At 38.6% G+C, this 19,732-nt stretch overlaps 1 long non-coding RNA gene across 13 annotated transcripts in view; it reads left to right on the top strand.

Annotated features, from left to right (window-relative positions):
• Positions 1–19,732, top strand: part of LOC311439549 — a 235,701-nt gene that overhangs the window by 131,841 nt on the left and 84,128 nt on the right. The window lies entirely within an intron of this gene.

Genomic DNA, 19,732 nt, shown 5'->3' with positions numbered 1-19,732 from the left:
TCACTGTATATATTAAAAAAAAAAAAAAGGGGGGGGGGGGAGAATTGGAATGCTATTAAACCATAGAAATACTGAAAAAGGGTAAAGAAAGCAATAGCTAATCAGTCCAATCTGATTTCTTCTTACTTCTCTTTGGAAAGTAAATGGTTCTAATAGTTGCAGTATAATTAGACTATACAGTACAGGAAAGGGAATAATTTAATGTATTTTTTTTTTATCTTTTTGCAAATGGTCTGGTGCACGCTATATTTTGGCACAAGCTTTAACGTTGTTGATACAGAGGCAATACTCAAAAAATTTGGGTTGAACAGGATTCATATTAGGAAAATCTCAGGATGTTTGTCAGAGTTTTGACTTTAACGAGCGTGTGCCGGTTCATATAACCTTTGCTACATAGTGATTATTACAAGAAGTTAAGATTTTTATCTATCATGATGTGTATAAACAAACACTAACGATGCTTCATGTTTTTTTGAAAAAAAAAAATTAAAAAAAATGTCAAGGATGACTGAAGGGCTAGAATTTGCTGTCCTCTGTGCCTAAACAGTTGAGATAACTGTGATTATATTTGCATGTGGACTTTTACTGATTGAGATTTGACAGACTATTGCATTGTGCTTGTTTCTCTCTCATCAGAGTCAATTTTCAAACAGAAGTAGTTCCTTTAAGTAGCAGGAAAAAAAAAAAAAAGTATCAAGGAGACATACCAGCAAGAAAAAGCAAAGGATTTTCCTTATAGGCAATTTGTTTATAGAGTATTACTGTAGTGTTCATAATGGTGTTTGGATAGGCTTTGGAGCTTAAAACACTAAATGAAAGCTATCCTGGGCATGATTCTTAAAACATGCAGCTCCTTTAAAAATCATAAAGCTTCTGCTTATATGTAAGAAGCATGGAGGCATTTTCTGTGGTTTTCTAGAAGCTCAAGCAAGTAAGATGCAATAGTATTCAGCTATTCAACATATTCATACCTCTTCCTGTGAGACAATTCCTACCTTCTTACTGAAGGTCTTCACTTGGTCTGCATGGCACTGGTTCTTCAGCATTGCCAGCTGTATTTTGGAAAGTGATGATAAAAGGAATTGCTGTCTCCCACCATTTGTGTGGCAGGGTTTTGCCCAGCCTGACTGAAGTGAAACTAGAAAGAAGCTTACAAGTTGCACTAGAGAAAAATATATAGCCAAATGGAGAAGACAGGCTACCATCAACATGACTTGTGTAGTATACTGCCAAGCATTTGCTGAAGTAGCCAGACACTTCCTATCAGTCAACAGCCACTGTGTACCTAGTTTAGCCACCAATATTAAGTAAGGTTTAGTCTTTTCTATCTCACAGTTAAGTTTTCAAGGTGTCCAGCATCCTTCATACAAACTTTCCTAATGGTCACCTGTTGTTTTGCCTTTCCCTGTTTGCCTTTGCCACAGAACAGATGAGAAGCACTTGCTGCCAGAGTGGCTGAAAGGCATTTTAAGTTGTTCCCTGCTGTGAGTTCTGATTCCGAGCTGAACATGTGCCTGATTGTACACTGGCTTGAACCCGCCCTGACAGTAATGATGTCGCTAGGCTGAAGAACTGGACTTGGGGATTAAACATGTATTAGGATCACTGCTTGAATGAGAAGCAATAATGTTACCAAACTAAGCAAACCTAAGTCAGTTGCAATCATAATGTAAATCTGACAGACATGGAAATCAACACACAATTTTTTTTTTTTTCAAGCACACAATGTGGAGTGAATTTACATGGAGTGAATGTATGTAAAACTTCTGCCTTTTTCTCAAAATAAGGCAGGAAATGGCTTCATGTTTATTTTTTTCTGTGAGATTACATTCAGTAGTTTTGAGCAAGCATTTTATGGCATGCTTTCATGCACAAGATATGGAATTTTAATGAGGAGAAATGCAAAGCTGAAGAGTTCACCAGAAAGCAGTAAATTCCTGTACTGAGATATAATATTCTTGAGCATTACAGGTGAAAGACTCAAGGTACCAGTAAAGCCCATCTCTGTTATCACATAGCAGACATATAAAGCAGAGCTGCGCTTAAAGGCGTTTCACAGGCAGCAGATATGCCATATAATTCTAATACTGTGCATTGCAAAACAGAATTAAAATTTAGACTAAAAGCCCAGTAGTGTGTTGATTTTAAATGATTTTAACAACAAAAATATAGTTGCTGGTAGTTGGTGTTCATAACAGCTAGTGCCTTCTTTTGGTTTATATTTTGTTTATATTTCATAAGCCTGCATGCATTTGTGAGACCTAGGTATCAGGCTACTAGATCACAAAAGTGAGGGAACGTATCATTTAAAGTAGCTATTAAAAAAAGACTAAACAGAGTTGTTCTTTGACTTGTTAAAACCTTGTCTGGATGTTTCAGTCCTGCAAACTGAGGTAGACGTGTGGTCTCCCTGCTCTGTGAAATGGAGGGCAGCTGTCCTGCCTCAAAACATGGTGGGATCAGAATGCGACTCAGCAAGGTTCGTGGGGCTGTTCTGCGTGTCCAGAACAAAACCTCCATTTAGATAATGAATAACAAGTGTTAATGGCTGACAGGATGTTTCACATCTAGGATTTCACAGTGTATGAAAAGAGGACTGGAAGTTAAACTGTGAATTTGGCACTGGTTAATCTACCTGGAGGGGAGGGCACAGGGGAGGGAGGACAGGCAGCTCAGCAGTCAGCAGGAGCCAGGGGCAAGCACAGATGCACAGTGCTGGGCTTTTTGTGCGTTGTTCTTTGCATGATGCAGACAGTGTTGCCACAGTTGTGTGAGATGATAGCTTCCCTAAATTCCTGCAGAAAACCCTCCTACAAACACAGCTGCTTATGTGAGAAGTGGTGTATGCCTCTGCACGCTGCTCCCTGTACCTCACCCAGCAAAACACCTTGGGTTTTGTGTAACAAGTTGCAAGGGAGTCAACAAGCCAGTGTTTTTGTGAGGAAAGGAAAAGCACTCTGATTGTTTTGGTGTGTGTAACCCTGCCACTTCAGCTGTGATAGCAACCCTGACCCTCCATCCATGTGCAGAAGAAATGCCTCCGTAGGGCTGTCTGTCCCTCACCCTGGGCCAGCTGATCCACAGGGTGAGAAAGCAATTCATTCTCTGTTCCTATTCTGACTGGCCACAGCTCTTGAAAAGATGTTGGTGCCTACTGCAATAGCAGGTCTTTCCCTTTCTGTGATTTGAATATCTTACTTGGAAAAGGGCCCTGGGCTTCTTGAAATAACTTCACACAGACTCTGAAAGAGCCTTGAGGTTTTGAGGCCAATCAGTAAACCACATTGGCTTTGAAATACAGCCTTTTATTCTGTTACCTCTCGTCAATGCGAGCTGTGGTGTCCTTGTATCTCTGCTACTGTTCAGCTTTATTGTAGGTTTGCTTCAGTGCTTTCACAGGGCAGATAAAGCCTTAGCTCTGCCTGTGACAATGAACACTAAATTTCACGTTTACCCAGTCCAGCTTGCTCCCATGAACACTTCTGTTCCTTTGAGGCTCATAATCTATATTCTGTCTGCTTGTTAATATCATCCTTAACAGTTAAGATGTTGCAGGCTGAAGTCTTAAAAATAATTTGAATCAGAATCCAGCTTGATATCTAAAGCTTGAAAAAAATCCTCATTTGTAGACAGTAATAAAAAACTTGAGTCCATGAAGTTCTATAGGATGACATAAAAGGCATGGTGTATCTTCTACTACCTACAAATTTTTATGGAAAGCCAGAAAATTAGTATGCTCTAGGACAAGCTCTTTGAGCAAGCAGCTGAAGAGCTGGAGAGGACGCTAATACCTCCTGTGCTCTCAGATGAGGCAGTCTGTGCAGTATGCGGATTTAAAACAACTTTTGGTCTTCTACTTTACTCCTATTAGGCTGCTGTGGTGAATCCTACCATTTTGAACTTTTACCGGATTTCAGTGGTTCTAGTAGGGGTTTCTTCCTTTCTGTAGCCATGGATCACAAGGGAATAAGAAATCCAGATACCTTCTCTGCTCTTCTTGGATGGCAGCTGTGCAAGAGTTGTCATCACCAGGCTTTCTCTCATTAGGTATTTCCTTGCTCAGCTCTATGAGCAGAGGAGCTACAAGGATTCAAATTTAATAATATTATTAATTCATACTTTCAGCTTTAAAACCATTCTAGAAAAGTCTAAGGGAGTACAGCTGGGGAAAATTGCTGCAAACATATCAGTGTTTAGAAAGATGATGGTGACTTCATGGACCACTTACTGTATTTGATATCTTCAGACATAAGATGAGGAACTTCTCAAAGTATCTGAAGTTGCAGTATGATCTATAGCCTCTAATGCATTGTGCTACACTAACATAATGTGTGCTTGGGGATATGACTGTAAATAACATATTTCCTGTGTTCTTAAATGAGCAGTGTAGGCCTGACTGAGGATACTACCTGCAGCAGCTTGGGTCCCTGCTATTGCTCAGCTGGGTTTCCCCAGTATTGTTTGGCTCAACTGCACTGTGACTAGATGAATTAAGGAGATTAAAAAGAAAATGAGGTGACTCACTTTAAGCTCTCAATCATTTAGGAAAGCATGGGAAGGAAGGCCTGTTGGTTGTGTCACTTAACTGCAGCAGAAACACATTCTTTTTCTTAGTTAGACACTCCAGTGACTTCACGTCTGCAGGCAGAGATGTCTCCTGCTCTAAATATTTTTTTGTTTCCATTCTAAACATATTATGCAAATAAATCACCTCATAAAAACATAGCAAATGTTTGTGTATTTTTTTTTAAACAGCCCCAGATATGATAGTTCAGGAAGCCAGTGTAATTTTAAGAGCATAAGAAGCAGCAGCTACAGTATAATGGGATCTGGGTTTTATGCAAATAAAACCGTTATGCCCATTACTGGAGTATAACAAAGCAGGAAGACCTCTGCACTTATGGGTACTATGACAAGTGCTTTATTTATTATAACTCTTAGAATTTTCTCCTACATTTTCTTACAGTATCATGTGATCTCCAAAGGGCAGGGTTTTATATTGCCAAGAAGAGCCCTCAATGTATTAGTAAGATGCTGAACAAATTATTCGTGCAAAACAGATGTTCTTCCGAGACTGCTTTTTTTTTTTTTTTTTGCCTTGTAGCTCTCCATCAGTTCAATATAGTCTTGACATTATAAAGGATTGCACTACAATATATACAGTTAATATAACATCAACATGGAAGATGGGAAAGTTCTTTTTATGATTAAACTGATCTTAAACTTGACAAGTGGAGTGTGTCTGAAGTCAAATAAAAATACCTTGCCCTGGGTCAAATTGTGGGGACCAGCAGTCATTCTTCTACTGCAGTGGGCAAGGGAGTATCTGAGTTTTCTAAAGGCCCCACACTCTATACTTCTAACCTATTGAAAGCAGTTATGTTCTTAATGTTTTTACTAAGATGGCCTGAACTCCTTGTTCTTCAAGTGTATTTCTCATCATAGCAGTCAAGTCAGTTATTTGCATTCTACAGCCAGGGGTCAATGGCACAGGAAACTGATGGAGTTCCTTTTGAAAAACTGCAAAAGAGTAGGTATGATCCTTGGCCCTGTAAAGCAGCAAAGGGAATATCTTGGCTTTTATCCTTTTTTTTTTTTTTTTTTTTTTTTTTTTTTCAAGGGAGTCGGGGTTATAAGCTTGTGTTTTCAGCATTATCATGCTTTTGATGATTCAGTTCCTTCTGATTACACTAAAGAAAATACAAAATACATTCTGTGTCTGAAGTTTAATCACAAAGGCTGCATAATACTGAGTCAAAAGACCAAAATATGCAACCACATTTGTAGAGAACTTACAGGTTAGTGCCAGGGTTGCTATGTTCTTAAATGTAGCAATGTTCTTAAATGGGGCTGTCTGGAAGGGTAGGTAAGCAAGCTTTTTAAAAATGTAGTGACCATTGGGACAGTGATGTGATCGCACTAAACACCTGTTGGGTGAAACTTTCCTACCCGAAATAAATCCTCGTTAAACTTAGCCAGCTGTTAAGACTACAGTGTGGTTTACTTTAGGGTGCAATAAATATATATTAAATATAATATATTTAATCATATAATATATTTTAATATATATTTGATATATTCTATATTTATAAGATAGAATATATTTCTATATTTATATTCTTATTTATATAATATCTATCTATCTATCTATATATATATATATATATTCTGAGGGGCCTGGAGAACAAGTCCTACGAGGAGCGGCTGAGGGAGCTGGGCTTGTTCAGCCTGGAGAAAAGGAGGCTCAGGGGTGACCTTATCGCTCTCTATAGGTACCTCAAGGGAGGCTGTAGCGAGGTGGGAGTTGGTTTGTTCTCCCACGTGCCTGGTGACAGGACGAGGGGGAATGGGCTTAAGTTGCACCAGGGGAGTTTTAGGTTAGATGTTAGGAAGAACTTCTTTACTGAAAGGGTTGTGAGGCATTGGAACAGGCTGCCCAGGGAAGTGGTGGAGTCACCATCCCTGGAAGTCTTCAAAAGACGTTTAGATGTAGAGCTTAGGGATATGGTTTAGTAGGGACTGCTAACGTTAGGTCAGAGGTTGGACTAGGTGATCTTGAGGTCTCTTCCAACCTAGAAATTCTGTGATTCTGTGATTCTTATTTATAATATAGAATATAATATCTCTCTCTCAGACACACACACACACATATATATATGATGCCAGCTCCTTGACCAGTAGCTGACCTTTATTTTAGCTCTTTGTCCTTATTTACTATTGGGAGGAATTTGTCAGCAGTGCCCTCATAAATAGCTTGGAAAATCCAAATACATCTGATACTTACGCAGATCAAAGTAGGGTCAACTGAAGAAATTTATGGACAAAGAGGAAGTGGTCAGCAAAGCACCATCCTTTGTGTGTGTGGCTTGATATCCCATACCCAGTGGGTCACATCAGGTGGTCTTCATGCAAATATGTGAATGGTCACTAAAGAGCCCTTGGGAGCTCAAAGTTTTCCTCAGTGAAAAATGCTCTAAAGGACAGTACTTAGGTTCACCTTTATGACTGACATAAGTAGAAAACCAGATATTGTATGTAATTAAATATAGATAGCTAGGTTAATGAAAAGTGCAGCTTCTACTAGCAAGTGTTCAGGACATGTAAGGTAGGGTTTTGTGGTATTCTCTGTGACATGATAAGGCATGGCAAGCAAGCCTGCCTTCATAATGCAGGTTATTAAAAAAGGGAGAGGGGAAAAAAGCTATTTATAATCAAGTTTATTTGAACTTATTTCTGGAACTATTGGCTTTTGAGAGAAACTCCATTTCCCCACACAGGTCAAGGCACTTGGACTGAGAAGAACTCAATCCAGAACATCCAAAGTCTGTTAAATACTTGTACAAAGTTTTGTTTTGGTTGGTTGGTTAGTTTGTTATGTTTTGTTTTTACAGGTTTCAGTAATTCAGTTTAACACTTCATTGACTTGCATCTCCAAAGATTTGCTTCTGAGTCTTGGCATTGAAAAAACTTCCTTGCACAAACAGTGAATTGTGGCAGAGGAAATTTGCCTTTTAAGTCACATGTTCCTTTATAAGGTTGCATGTGGTTGCCACCCAAAGGCTCTTTGACTTTTGTGGGTTAAATTGTGTCTCCCTAGATTAGAGAAGTCTCACAAGTAGTCATGTCCTGTGGGGAGGGTAAGTCCTGCTGTTGGCTAGCCTGAAACTGTGCTGTTTCTAGAAGGGCTTTCCTTATACCCACATTTCTAGTCTCAACACCAGGCTTCAGAGTAGTGATATTGGCACTTTTGTGGGGGCAAACCCAAGGAATAGTGAAAACAGTTCACTATTATAAGACTTCCTCTCTAAGAGGGAGTCTTTAATAACGATCCAATGAAGTACCTTAGCATCTGGTCCATTTAGATGGCATAAACTTGTTTTTACAGACCCACAAGTACTACTTGTTCTGTAAATTAAGAACATTAGGACCAGTTTGTTGGAGATCATGTTGCTTTACATTATTTTCTTCAAAACGTCATCTAGCCGGTATAACAAACATGCATTATGGGAAAAGATATTGCAAAATTGCCTTGGCATAATCAGTATGAGTTATTTCCTTAAAACAGTTTTCTAACTAAGAGCTCCACGTGTATTTGGGAAATGTTTTCCACCACTAAGAGATGAACTAAAATGGGGTGACAGATTGATGCCTGACAGCAAGTGGAGTATTACGAGGGTGATGGAACTACTCACAGAATTGGTCGAATCACTTAGGTGATAAAGGGTTATAGGATTGAGACTCTGTGGATTTAGTTATTCAACATATGCATATTTTAACGTATGCAGAACCAGAATAGTCTTATTAGCTCAAGTGGGTGTCCTGTCAAATCATAAATCCTGTCACTTACAGTAACTTGGAACTATGCTGGCTTCAGGTGCATGTAGTACTGTGATGGGACTGGGATAACCTGCCAGTAGAAATGCCTGCTGGAGACGGGAGAGCCTGACTCCTTGCAGAACTGCCTTGTAATTCTTATTGACCTGGCTGTGAAAATGTACACTGGGGATTAATCATTCAGAAGTTTAAAACTTGGGAGAGGAAAGCAAATATTGTAAAAGAGATATAGCACAGGACTCTAAGAATGAAAAGCCAAAGAAGGGTTCATTTCTGTTTACTTATATTTTATATTTCTTATTTAGCAACAGGTAGGTGTGAATATATAGAATCACAGAATCACAGAATTTCTAGGTTGGAATAGACCTCAAGATCATCGAGTCCAACCTCTGACCTAACACTAACAGTCCCCACTAAACCATATCCCTAAGCTCTACAAAAACCTTTTGTTCCTAGTTATTGTGAAAATAGTGTCTAAGCTTACTTTATTGAACGATCATTTTTTCTAGAAAAGATCTCATTTAAGCTGGAATATTCTACCTCTTCACAATGAAAAGTACTGTTTTGGATAGAAAAGGGCATCATTAGTATAGATTGTTAATATAGATCTAATTCTGTGATGAAATTTCTCAAAACTACAAGAAAAACTAAATTTAAAGCAGCCTCTTAACATTTTCTGTTGCTGAGAAATTATATGCTTAACTAGCCTGGTCTGGGTTACTGTGTCTTGGTGCCATAGTTCCTGTCTTTGTTAATGCTGTTAGCTAAAACTGAAGGATCTGTTTGAACAAAATATGAATTCTTTATAAATGTAAAGATATATATTACTCTACAATAAAAATAGCTGGTTGTGATTAGCATTCTTACTCTGCTTCTTAACACAACATATGTATAGGCAAGTCTGGTAAAGTTCCCTGGTACGTGCAGCTCTCAAGTAGCTCCCTGTGTGAGATGATGTGTTTAGTTGTGTTTAGACCACCTTCAGCATACGGTTTGGCAACAACTGTGTTATGGATAATCCACAGCCTAAATTTCTGGGCTAATTTAAATTAAAAAATTTCAGCTGTACAGCTTAAATAAGATAGGGTGAAATACATTCTTGTGCTCTATTATTTCTTACAACTGATTAATTGATAATCCCTAGTGTTTTGGAACAGAATGATAACTTGGCAGAAGCCTCGCCTACTGCCAGGGGTATGCCAGCCTTTGGCCTGATGACAAGAGCTAAAACCAACATCTTACAAACACTCAGCTGAGTCCATCAGAGTTTGATGGCCCAGTTCTCCAAGGAAGTTCCCTTTTCTGTGGGCTGCTGGAGTTTTTCCAAGCATCCCTGTGAGTGCTGCTCTTTCCAGCCAGGCTGCTGTGGGCCAGGCAGTAGGATGGAGAGGCAATTGAGGGGCAGTAATGGCAATTCAGCATGGAGTGACCGGGGGCAGGCAGAGTGTTGGGCAGGAGCTTGTCTGGGCACTGGCCAAGCAGAAACTGGCTGGGAAGGGGACAGCAGCAGGGAAGCAGAGAGGAGAGGTACAGGAAACAAAACTTCTATCTTCCTCTTTAATTTCTATCTGCATATATAAATTGCCCCACTACCTAAAGACATGCTTTTGATTTAAAAATATCATCTCAGAGTGACTAATGTGTACTTGAACATAGTTTCCCCTGATGACATTGGTCTTTTTCCACTTGGGGGAACAAACTAGGGAAATTAACCTCTTTTGGGTTTATGCATTTGAGGCAATCTTTACCATTATTATGCTTGTCTACTGATCTTATGATGGCAGCCTGATTCATTGCAGCTGCATCCTTTTGCTCTGAAGTGGCGTTACAGTGACAGCGGTGCTACTGTGGACCAACAGTGGAAGCAGATTTTTATTTTTGTTGTTGTTTTTGCAGCATATAGGAAAGGGAAGATGAAAAAGTTTTGATAAAATAGCCAGCAGTTTTGTGTTTTTTGCCTAAGGTAGTACAACAACAATGCAAGGCTGATGACAAGTAAATAGCAGTTGTCTTAAATAAGAGCAATTACAATGTACTCTCCTCCTTCAAGCAGACCTAGTGTTGTGTCTGTAATTAGCAGTTTCTGGAAATGGCAGTTCATGTTTGCAGTAAACATGCATTAATCAACCCAGCTGAATGATTTTTGGGTGCTCATTATTATAACTATTTCTGGGATAGATTGTCAGACTAGCTGGCTTTTTGTAGCCCTAATTGTGAGGATGTCCAGATTCTCCAGCAGTTGGAAATCCTCTATTATAATGTTTCTGTATCTGTAGGGAGAACCCTTTAGCACTTTTGTATCCAGTTCCTCAAGGTGTGCAGCTAACATTTCAGGTGGATGCCCACATGTTTAGTAGTACTCAGAACTAGAATAGAGCTAGAAAAAAAGGTGAATTATTACAGAGGTCAGGGCATTTAAAGCTGTTTTTTTTGTGGTTTGCTTGTTTTGTTGGTTGTTTTTTTGATCTTACTGTTAGGGAGGGGGAAAAAAAGATCCTAGAGTTGCAACTGATGCATGAACTTGACAGGCCCTTGCATTCTGCTGTGCTTTCATTTGTAATACAATATTCAGTCCATAAGCAGCCATCAAAACACTAGAAAGCCAGCCAAAAGCTCTATAAAGCATTGTGTTTTTTTTTTCTATTTGTCTGTTAGTTTGTCCTTATCTGCACAAACCTTGAAAACTAATTACATAATTTGAGAAGAAAAAAAAATCACATATAATTCCCGCCACCAAATACAGTAATATATATATTTTAAAATAATTCCTTAGCAGAACTGTTTTATTTAAATACAGGTTTTATTGATCTTACCTCTTACAGCCTTAAAGCTGGGGGGTTTTGTCTGAGAATGTGTGCAGATGAATGGAAAGCTTTTGGGCAAAGAAACATCTTTGATCAACACTAAGGAGCAAAGCAGTGGTGCTGCCTAGGAGTGGACATTTCCTGTCTATTCATCACCTGTGGCTGTAGACGTGCATTCTGCAAGGTTTTTGAGCCTAACCTGAGGTATTTTAAAGCGGGTTTTCATAGTGTGTTGCTCTGTCCCAGTTTAAGATAAATAAATAGAATAACGTGTCTTTTAAAATATCTTCAGGAGACCCCTGAAAATCGCATGAACTTTTAAAATTGCTTGTGCCCATGACCATTATAACTGAAGTAATGTTAAGGCAGTTCCCTATCAAAGTTGTGCACTAGCATTGATCTTGAAGTATGCAGCAAGCAAAGCTGTATACCCTCCTCTGACAAAATTATCTTCTAAGAGCAGATTCTGGTAACCCTACTCACGTCAGGAATGTCCATTATGTTTAATAAATAAATAAATAAATCTGTAGTGATCATATGCTCTGAATTAATTTCTAGGTCAAATTTGTCCCAGATCTCAGTTGTTGCGTTTTCTGAAGTTCTGAGGTTTCTATGTAAAAAATATTAATGCTATATTATGGTGCATCGAGGCTGGATTGCACCTATGATTTGACATGCAGCTACTCCATATTGTAGCAACATTTCCAGTGGTAAAACCTGTGGGAGAAGTAATGTTGATTCCAGGTATAAACTTCTGATCCTTTGTAAGCCTCCATATGCGAGTTTTCTATAATCTCTGCATTCCTCTAAACCAGTTTTAATTATAATACTGCTTTTCTCAACACAGTGTGAAATGTGTGTTGCTGAAATCAAATGACTTGGCTCCTGGTAAATAAATTGAATAGCTTAGGAGATGGTACGCACCACTGATGCCACCTATGTTTCTAGACAGGCTTTTCAAGCTCTTAGTGCAACCTCTTTTAATAGACTGATTTCAATTAAAAAGGAGTATGCTATATTCCTAGTTTTGGTATGACTGGAACATCTGCAAGACTTCAGAGTGACTGCAAAGGTTTGATAAGCAAAACATTCACAATTTAGCTGTGGATTGTTTAGATGTATTCGTGGTGAGTTTTGCTTTAGCCTGTGGAGAAAAATAGCCTGCAAAAGCAGCGGAGTAGAGAGTTAACTTGGGATTCATGGAAAATGGGGTAGATAGCTGGGATTAGCTTGCTGGTATGTACACGTGAAGCTTGAAAATTAGGGTTCCAGCTGACTAGTCAGGTTACTACGCAGGTAAATACTGTTCAACCACTGCGCTGAAAACTTTACATATTGAAACTTTCTTTACTGCCACCAAAGCTGTACAGAAATTGCAATTGTAAGGTAGTGAAGTCGTAATTAATTTGTAATTTAATAGTCTGAGATTTGAGAATTTCCAATTACCCCTTTGACAAGATTTTCTTTGGTGAATGGATAAGAGGTTTCCATCCTTTATTGATGAGGATTTCCCCACAGAGCTCTCAAAAGCTCAGTGCTGGGGGACTACTTTGGGAAGGCAAGTGTTTGTTGCAAAAGAGATGTCTAATGAGGTCCTCAGTGGCTCAGAGTCAAGTTACAGACTTTTCAGATCAAAGAGAAATCCTGGCAATGAGGAGGACTGCTCTTATATTTCAATTCTATTTAGAGGGCAACCTTCAAGGGCATGTATCACCAGGGAAACTCCCGTGCATGTTGATGGCATTATTCTAGGTGGAGATATTAGTGCTATCATGGAATTTAGGATTTACTGTAAAGTGCAGACAAGCATGGCTGGGGGAATACAGCTCCTGGCATCAGTTAATACCATAGAGCTTTGGTTTGCAGTATAGCCTTCTCTTACTTCACTGTACATCACAATTGCATAGTCAGATTGTATGAACACAGTGCTTGGGAAGCACTATTTTCATACAGTCTTTTGATGGCAGAGGTTCTGCATTTTAGGGTGTGGGAATGGCAGGGAGTTTGGAAAGGACGGTATTCTCAAAATTCCCAGCAAATGGGCAGCATTACAAAAAGCAGGGCTTTGGCAAGTTCTAACGCAAGGGGTCTGTCCTTTTGTGGATCTTGAAATGTAGTTGAAATGTAGAAACAGTACTTTGCTCCTGAAAAGTAATACTTCAGAGCTTTTAGTCTTTGGCAAATAAGTAGTTTTATGAGAAATTGTTACAGCCTCTTTTAGATAATATCAGCGTTTCGTACAAATGTATGCTGGTAATTGTTTAAAGCACTTTCACTTGAGCTGCCAGTACAAGTGTGTATTATGCTGACTACCATTGTAACCAAGTTCCCCCTACCAAAATAATCAGAATTTTTTATGTTTTACTGGACGTGAAGTTCTTCCTTCCCCAGAATCCTAAATGTTAATTTGAAATGAACGCCATTCAAAGCATACGTTTAAGAAGGGAGGTAAGCAATAGCAGAATTCCACTGCTGGAGAGGCTCTGACTACATCCAGGAGTTTCTCATTTTTATGTCAATAGAAACCCTGTGAGTTAACCTTTTTTCCCCCTCTAGGAACATACATTAGTTTAACTGAGATCTATAAAATCTCAGTTACTGCTGACCCAGCAAATTTACCCTATACATCACTACCTATGGCATTTATATTTCCATAATGTTGTTCCTGCAGTTTTGCAGAACACTGTGTTAACTGAGAATTCAGCAATGGCCTTTCCATACAGTTGTATGAATGTGGATCTAGAAATCTGCACTTGCTGTATTTCATCAACTGCTGATTGTAGTAGGTAGCCTTATTAAGATTAAGCAAAGATGAGTGAGTTCACTGAAAGAGTGGATTCATGTTAGCTTGGATGATTTTCCAGTTGTCCATAGTGTTTGGCACTCCCTGTCTCGCATGCACAGTGATTTGTGGAGGGAATACAGTGCTCTTAGCTGACTGTAAACTAGATCTTCTGCATAGAGAGTCGTCAAGATGTCTTGAATCTGTTTGGGAATAACACTTTCTGGAGGAATGTTTCATTTATAGTTTTAGTGATCTGCATTTGTTACGGTCCTGATTCTCCATCCCCATTTGCTGTACTTACACATCAGAACTTCATTATCTGCCTTTCTGAAATTCAGTTTTCCCCACTCTTTTCAGCTTAAATGCAAATCTGTTCTTCCTCTCCTCTTCTTGTCATTGATATTTCTCACAGCCATTTCTTTATTATTTTTATTTGCCTATACTTTCTGCTTGCATTTATGTGACTCCATGCTTCATATATGAAATAACCTTCTAGGTGATGCATACTGCAGTGTTATTTAAACAGCATATAAAGTCTTTCTTATTCTATTAAACTTTCAGGCTATGATGGCCATACCCCACACTGTTTTTTTGTTCTTACATTCCTCTTATTTAAGATGTTCAGTGAGGCAGTCGTGCCGTTGTTTCAGTGCTCTATTGCTTATGGGGCAAACATTGTGAATACTTCCAATACTATAGCAAAGAACTTGAGTTTGTTTGCTGAAAGTCAAAGACATGGATCTTGTATCAATTATAACATGGGTATTTTTCCAATGGGATTTGGATTTAGGTATATATGGCTTTTTCTTTTTTTTTTTTCCCATTCTAAGTTATGTGTGGACAGAAAGATTTAGTCTTTGATAGATATTTTAGTGCCATAAAATTCTTTAGCTAAGGTGAGCTCCTGGGAGAAAAGCAACAGGAAATTAATTCGTAACCCTAAGTGGTGGTGTCTGGGAAAACTAAAGACTAATTGAGGTAAGCTATCACTTGACTGTTTATTTTCATAACCTAATTGTTCATTTCACAATGGCTGTAGGCAATGTGATTAATATAAGCTGTAAGAGCAATCAAGCTGAAAGAAGATGGTAATGGACTACATGAGGGTATTCTTGTTCTCCATCCACTTATTTTGCTGTAGTTTGAAAAGCTCTTCAACCGAGCTGTGGAATGAACTGAAATTACTTTGGTAGCCAGCAGGTATATCAAGGTCAATCTATCAACAGGCATATTGCCATTGCTGGTATTGTTTAAAGCAATAAAACACCTAAACAGATTTTGCTTTTTTGTTTGTTCTTTGCTTCTTTCCCCTGTATCATTCTGTCTCATCTTCAGACCTAGACAATATATAAATGCTTCCTTTGCTATTTGCAGGTCAGGTTGCATTCTTCAGACAGAGAGACTCCTTCCCAGAAGACACTCTCTTGCTTATTATTTCAGCTTTGTAATATATCAACCAAGCCATTCACAATCCATTACTGCTCCATTTTCCCCTTTTCAAAAGGCATAAAAGCCCTTTGTTGTTAGCTTTATTTCCCGTGTGTCTTTAAAGCAATGTGATGCTTTTCTGTATATGAACAAGGTGAGGCTGATTGAATGAGAAATTCTTTCATGTACTTGCCTGCATTAGACTTTTAAATTGCAGGGCAGAATTAAACCAGATATGCAGTGATGCTCTTATAAGATATTTAAAGTCCAGTTCTGCTGGCAGCTGGCCAAGATAGTCAACAGTATTGGATTGCTTCAGCAAACTGAAAAAGCATGACCTTGACATCTTTGCTTCTGTTAGTTCAAAATAAAGGTGGTACCAGTCGCTTGCAAGTGGAAAAAAATACATTACAATGCTACATGGGATTTACACAGAATGACTTCTGGAGCCTAGATCAGCTTGTATTGGAAAAGCTGGACCTATAACATCTCCAGATGAAAATTTTCTCTTGTTTAGTTTCCTATTCATGAGCATTGTATGATGAACAATTCTGCTTACAATCAGCTTCACACATTTGATTTATTTTTTAATTATTTTCTACCTAAAAATAAGCCAAAGGCTGCATAAATATACTTAGTACATGCCACTCAAAATACAAAACAAGTGCATAGCAATAAAGCTTGGCTCACTCGCGTGAAGATGAATAGTCCATGTGCAGCAGCAGAAGAAAGCTGTATTGCCATTAACTGGTATTTCACTTACACGTGTACAGGGGCCATGGGGTCTCACTCTGTTAGTTCAGGACAAGCCAATATATGGATGCGCCTTGGCCACAGTGAATAAGTCCATGCCTCTGAAGCCCTTCCTTTGAAAACATTTTTATATATAGCTCAAATAATAAGCTCCTCATGGTGTGATGGATAAATGTAATGCCACACTTGGTCTTCACATCTTCTAATAGCCTGAAGTGGATTCCTAAATGATGTGTGGTGTTTGTACTGCATCGTGGTTGTTTTTCCTGGTTTGTGGTTTCTGATGCATACACTCAAAAACATGGACTGAGGGTAAGATTTCATAATCTTGTGTTCTAGGTGATAAATTTGTCTTGATGGGGCCTTCAATGTTTATTAATTGCACCGTCAGGAAAGGAATGTCAAAGATGACACTATGAATTTTAGATTAGCCAATGAATTAATTTCTACTCTTTTCTTCTCACAAAACAGTCTATATGAGAGATCCAAATCCTTTACCTTTTACTCATGAAAATGTAGCGAAGTTCAATATTGCAAAAATATCTGTTCATGAATCACTAGCAAAGGTTGTTGATACAGATTACTCTAATTAAAAGGGGTCAGCATTGATACTTCCGGTGAATCTAGTGCAATTTCTTCAAGAGTAATCAGTAACAGAGCCCTTGTCTAAGTAAGGTTTTACTGATAAATATCATATCAGTGATCTGAATGCCATCTCTCCAAGGTCTAGAGAGGAAAAGCAAGCTATCCTATTCAGGAATAGAGAAGCTTATTCTTGAGAGCTTTTCCTGTCTTTTTTTTGACAATGTAAAAAAAAAATGTATTTCAGTTGCATGGTGCCATTTATCCCAAGAATGCTCTGAACAGGCTATCAAAAACCCTTGGCTAGAACAGCCTACGTGAGCAGATGGACCAGACTGTTGAAGCTGATCCTACATTCCCCATTCTGACTTCTTGCAAGCTTGCCCAACAGAGAAGCAGTACCAGAATGCTCAGACTTTGTTACCGTCCAGGCAGCAACACCAGTACTTGGGGTTATTGCTGAAGATCGAGTCTAGAGCCTTCTTGAGGTTGTTCTACTTTGCTATACCTTGCCCTACTTCTGTTTCTTTCATTCATTTCCACCAAAGATGAGTTAAAGCTGAACGTTTTCACTGGAGTTGACGCAGACATGTCACAGCCAGCAAAATTGTGAACGTGAGAAGAAATAGAATTGTTTCAAGTCCTGCCAAATTAAGAAATTTACAATCTACAGCAATGGAAATACTGACCTTCTTATCAACATCAGAAATGTTATTTGATTTCAAATGTAAAGCAGCATTTTTCCTGCCCAAGGATTTTTTTCTAGTTTTCTACTTTCCTTGATTATTTTTTATCTTAAAAAAATATATATATGAAAAATAATATGCTTACTTGTAGGCAGACAGTTTTAAAACCAAGACCTGTTGGTAAGAATTTATAATGTAGTGGGAAAGAGGAAACCAAACAAATTTGTCTGTCTTATACTGCTTTAGGGTTGTCTTGTATGGGATATCCATCTTAGCTTAAAATGCAGTTTAGTTCATTCCCTACATCTGCAGTTGGATAGTGGATTAAGTATTTCACAGTTGAATGGAAGAAGTCATTAGGTCCACACTGTGTTTCTGTGACTCTTTCGTGCCACCAAGTTCTCTGTAATTAGTGGCCCTTGTACTCCAATTATCAGTAAGGAACTACATGCAGATGTGCTCACCTCTGCTATTAACTCGACAGGTCTGTGCATGCATTATGTCAGAAAAGCAGGTGAAAAACACTCTTAGGGTAACATTCATGCCTCCTTGCTATTAACTCTGACTCCTCTATAAAATTGTGGCTTTAGTTCTAGATATAGTGCAGATGGGCTGAAATCACAGGCTACTTGATTTCCAGTGTTAACCCTGTAGAAACAATGTCTTCTGAGCTGTGCAAAGGTTGAAAGAGCTGCATAGAGACCACAGGCTAATCACGAAAGCCCTAAGGCACATCTTTACTCTTTGCTTCTACTGCCTCCTCCTCTTTGCCTTCCTTGGGTCCTTGGGTCACTCTCATCTGTAAGCATGGGTTGGTGGTTTTTTGTTTTGTTTTGTTTTGTTTTTTTCTTTTGTTTGTTTTTCTCTTTTTTGGGGGGGAGCACTTAAGCATTTATCTTTGCTGCTTCATCACCTTTTAAGAGATGATTTGTGTGACTTTCCTGATATTTTGTTCTGCTAGGAAGTCTTCCCTTCAAAGTCAGTAACAGAGTACTCCACTGGCACTGGGCTGTCCACATGCCCTGTCCTTATCTGTCCTTCGTGTTTGCAGAACGGTCCCTGCACTCATCCCATCTTTTTGTAGAACAGCATGGGAAAACTCTGCATTTTATTCCACAGCATATTCTGTGGCCAGTAGTAATAATGTGTAGTAAGACACTCTAAAAGCATTTTGAATTCTTGTACAGACAATTTAATCGCTACTGTTAATGGGGACAGTGAGAAAGGTAGTCTTACACTTATTATCTCACAATTTATTTATTTTTTTAGGCTTTTGGTTTTGGAATTTCCTTGACATTTTTTGGTACCCAGTGGTGGTTGCTTCATTTTTCTTGTTCTGTTTGTCTCCAGTTTTACCACAAAATAATGCCAGATGAATTAGTTTTTGAAATATAAAAACTAGAGACAGAACTGGAAACAGGAGAGACTAAAAGATTTGGATTAACTCTCCTTAAACAGAGCTGAAGTCTGATTCATCTGTATATGACTGGGGCAAAATGTCTTTTGTTCTTCCCTGGGTGTTTTCACCAAGGACTTGCTTCGGAGTACAGGAGCTGACTAACATGCGTGCTGTGGTGTGATCAGGGAAGTAGGACTGGCATGAAAACGGGGAGTAAGCCTGCTTTGTTATAACAATGTGTTAAGTCTCAGCCATCTGTTTAGCATAGTCACAGTTCTGGGGCTTCTGAACAACTTTCAGGCAGGAGGAAGGGGTACAGTAAGGAGAAGAAAAGGTGAACAGGCATCCTCAGCCTTTCCCTCTTATGAGAAGCAAAACAAAAAATGAGGAGAGGATGATGGTTAAACATGGTTAAACAGAAGTGATTAAAAATGAAAATAGATCCACTCTGAGCAGTACAAATTAGAAATGAGCTAGGAATTTTCTTTGAGATTATTCTGAATAGCTCTGAAAGCAGTCCATAACAAAAACAATTTCCTGTTCTACTTATTTACAAGATTAAATGGTGCAGTTATCACTTTTTAATCCAATCTGTTTATGCACTACACATATATACATATTCTTTCTAATGAGGACTTCTGTTTGGGAAGCACCTTTAAGGGAATCATGCCTCTGTTGGGGGAAGGTTTAACAAAAATGATAATTACAGGCTGCTAGATCACAGTCCAAAGTCTGTTAGCAACAGTTCTTTTTGTGCAGGATGTTTCCATAAATAACTGGGTTGGTAATTCTGAACTGATAAATGTTTAGACGTTTTGTGAAAGAAACTGCCTGACATTTGCAGAAAGAAACACTGTGTTGATCTGGAGAAAAATGGAACAACTGGAGGTTGTCCTCAGTTGCCTTGCGGTTACTGGTTAATGGTGAGAGAATTCTTTGTTTAATCCAGATAATGCCACAC

Source organism: Aythya ferina (genome assembly GCF_964211825.1).
Source record: "Aythya ferina genome assembly, chromosome: 7".
Taxonomy (NCBI): Eukaryota; Metazoa; Chordata; class Aves; order Anseriformes; family Anatidae; genus Aythya; species Aythya ferina.
The sequence above is the reverse complement of the archived record's forward strand: the minus strand, read 5'-3'. Positions and strand labels throughout refer to the sequence as shown.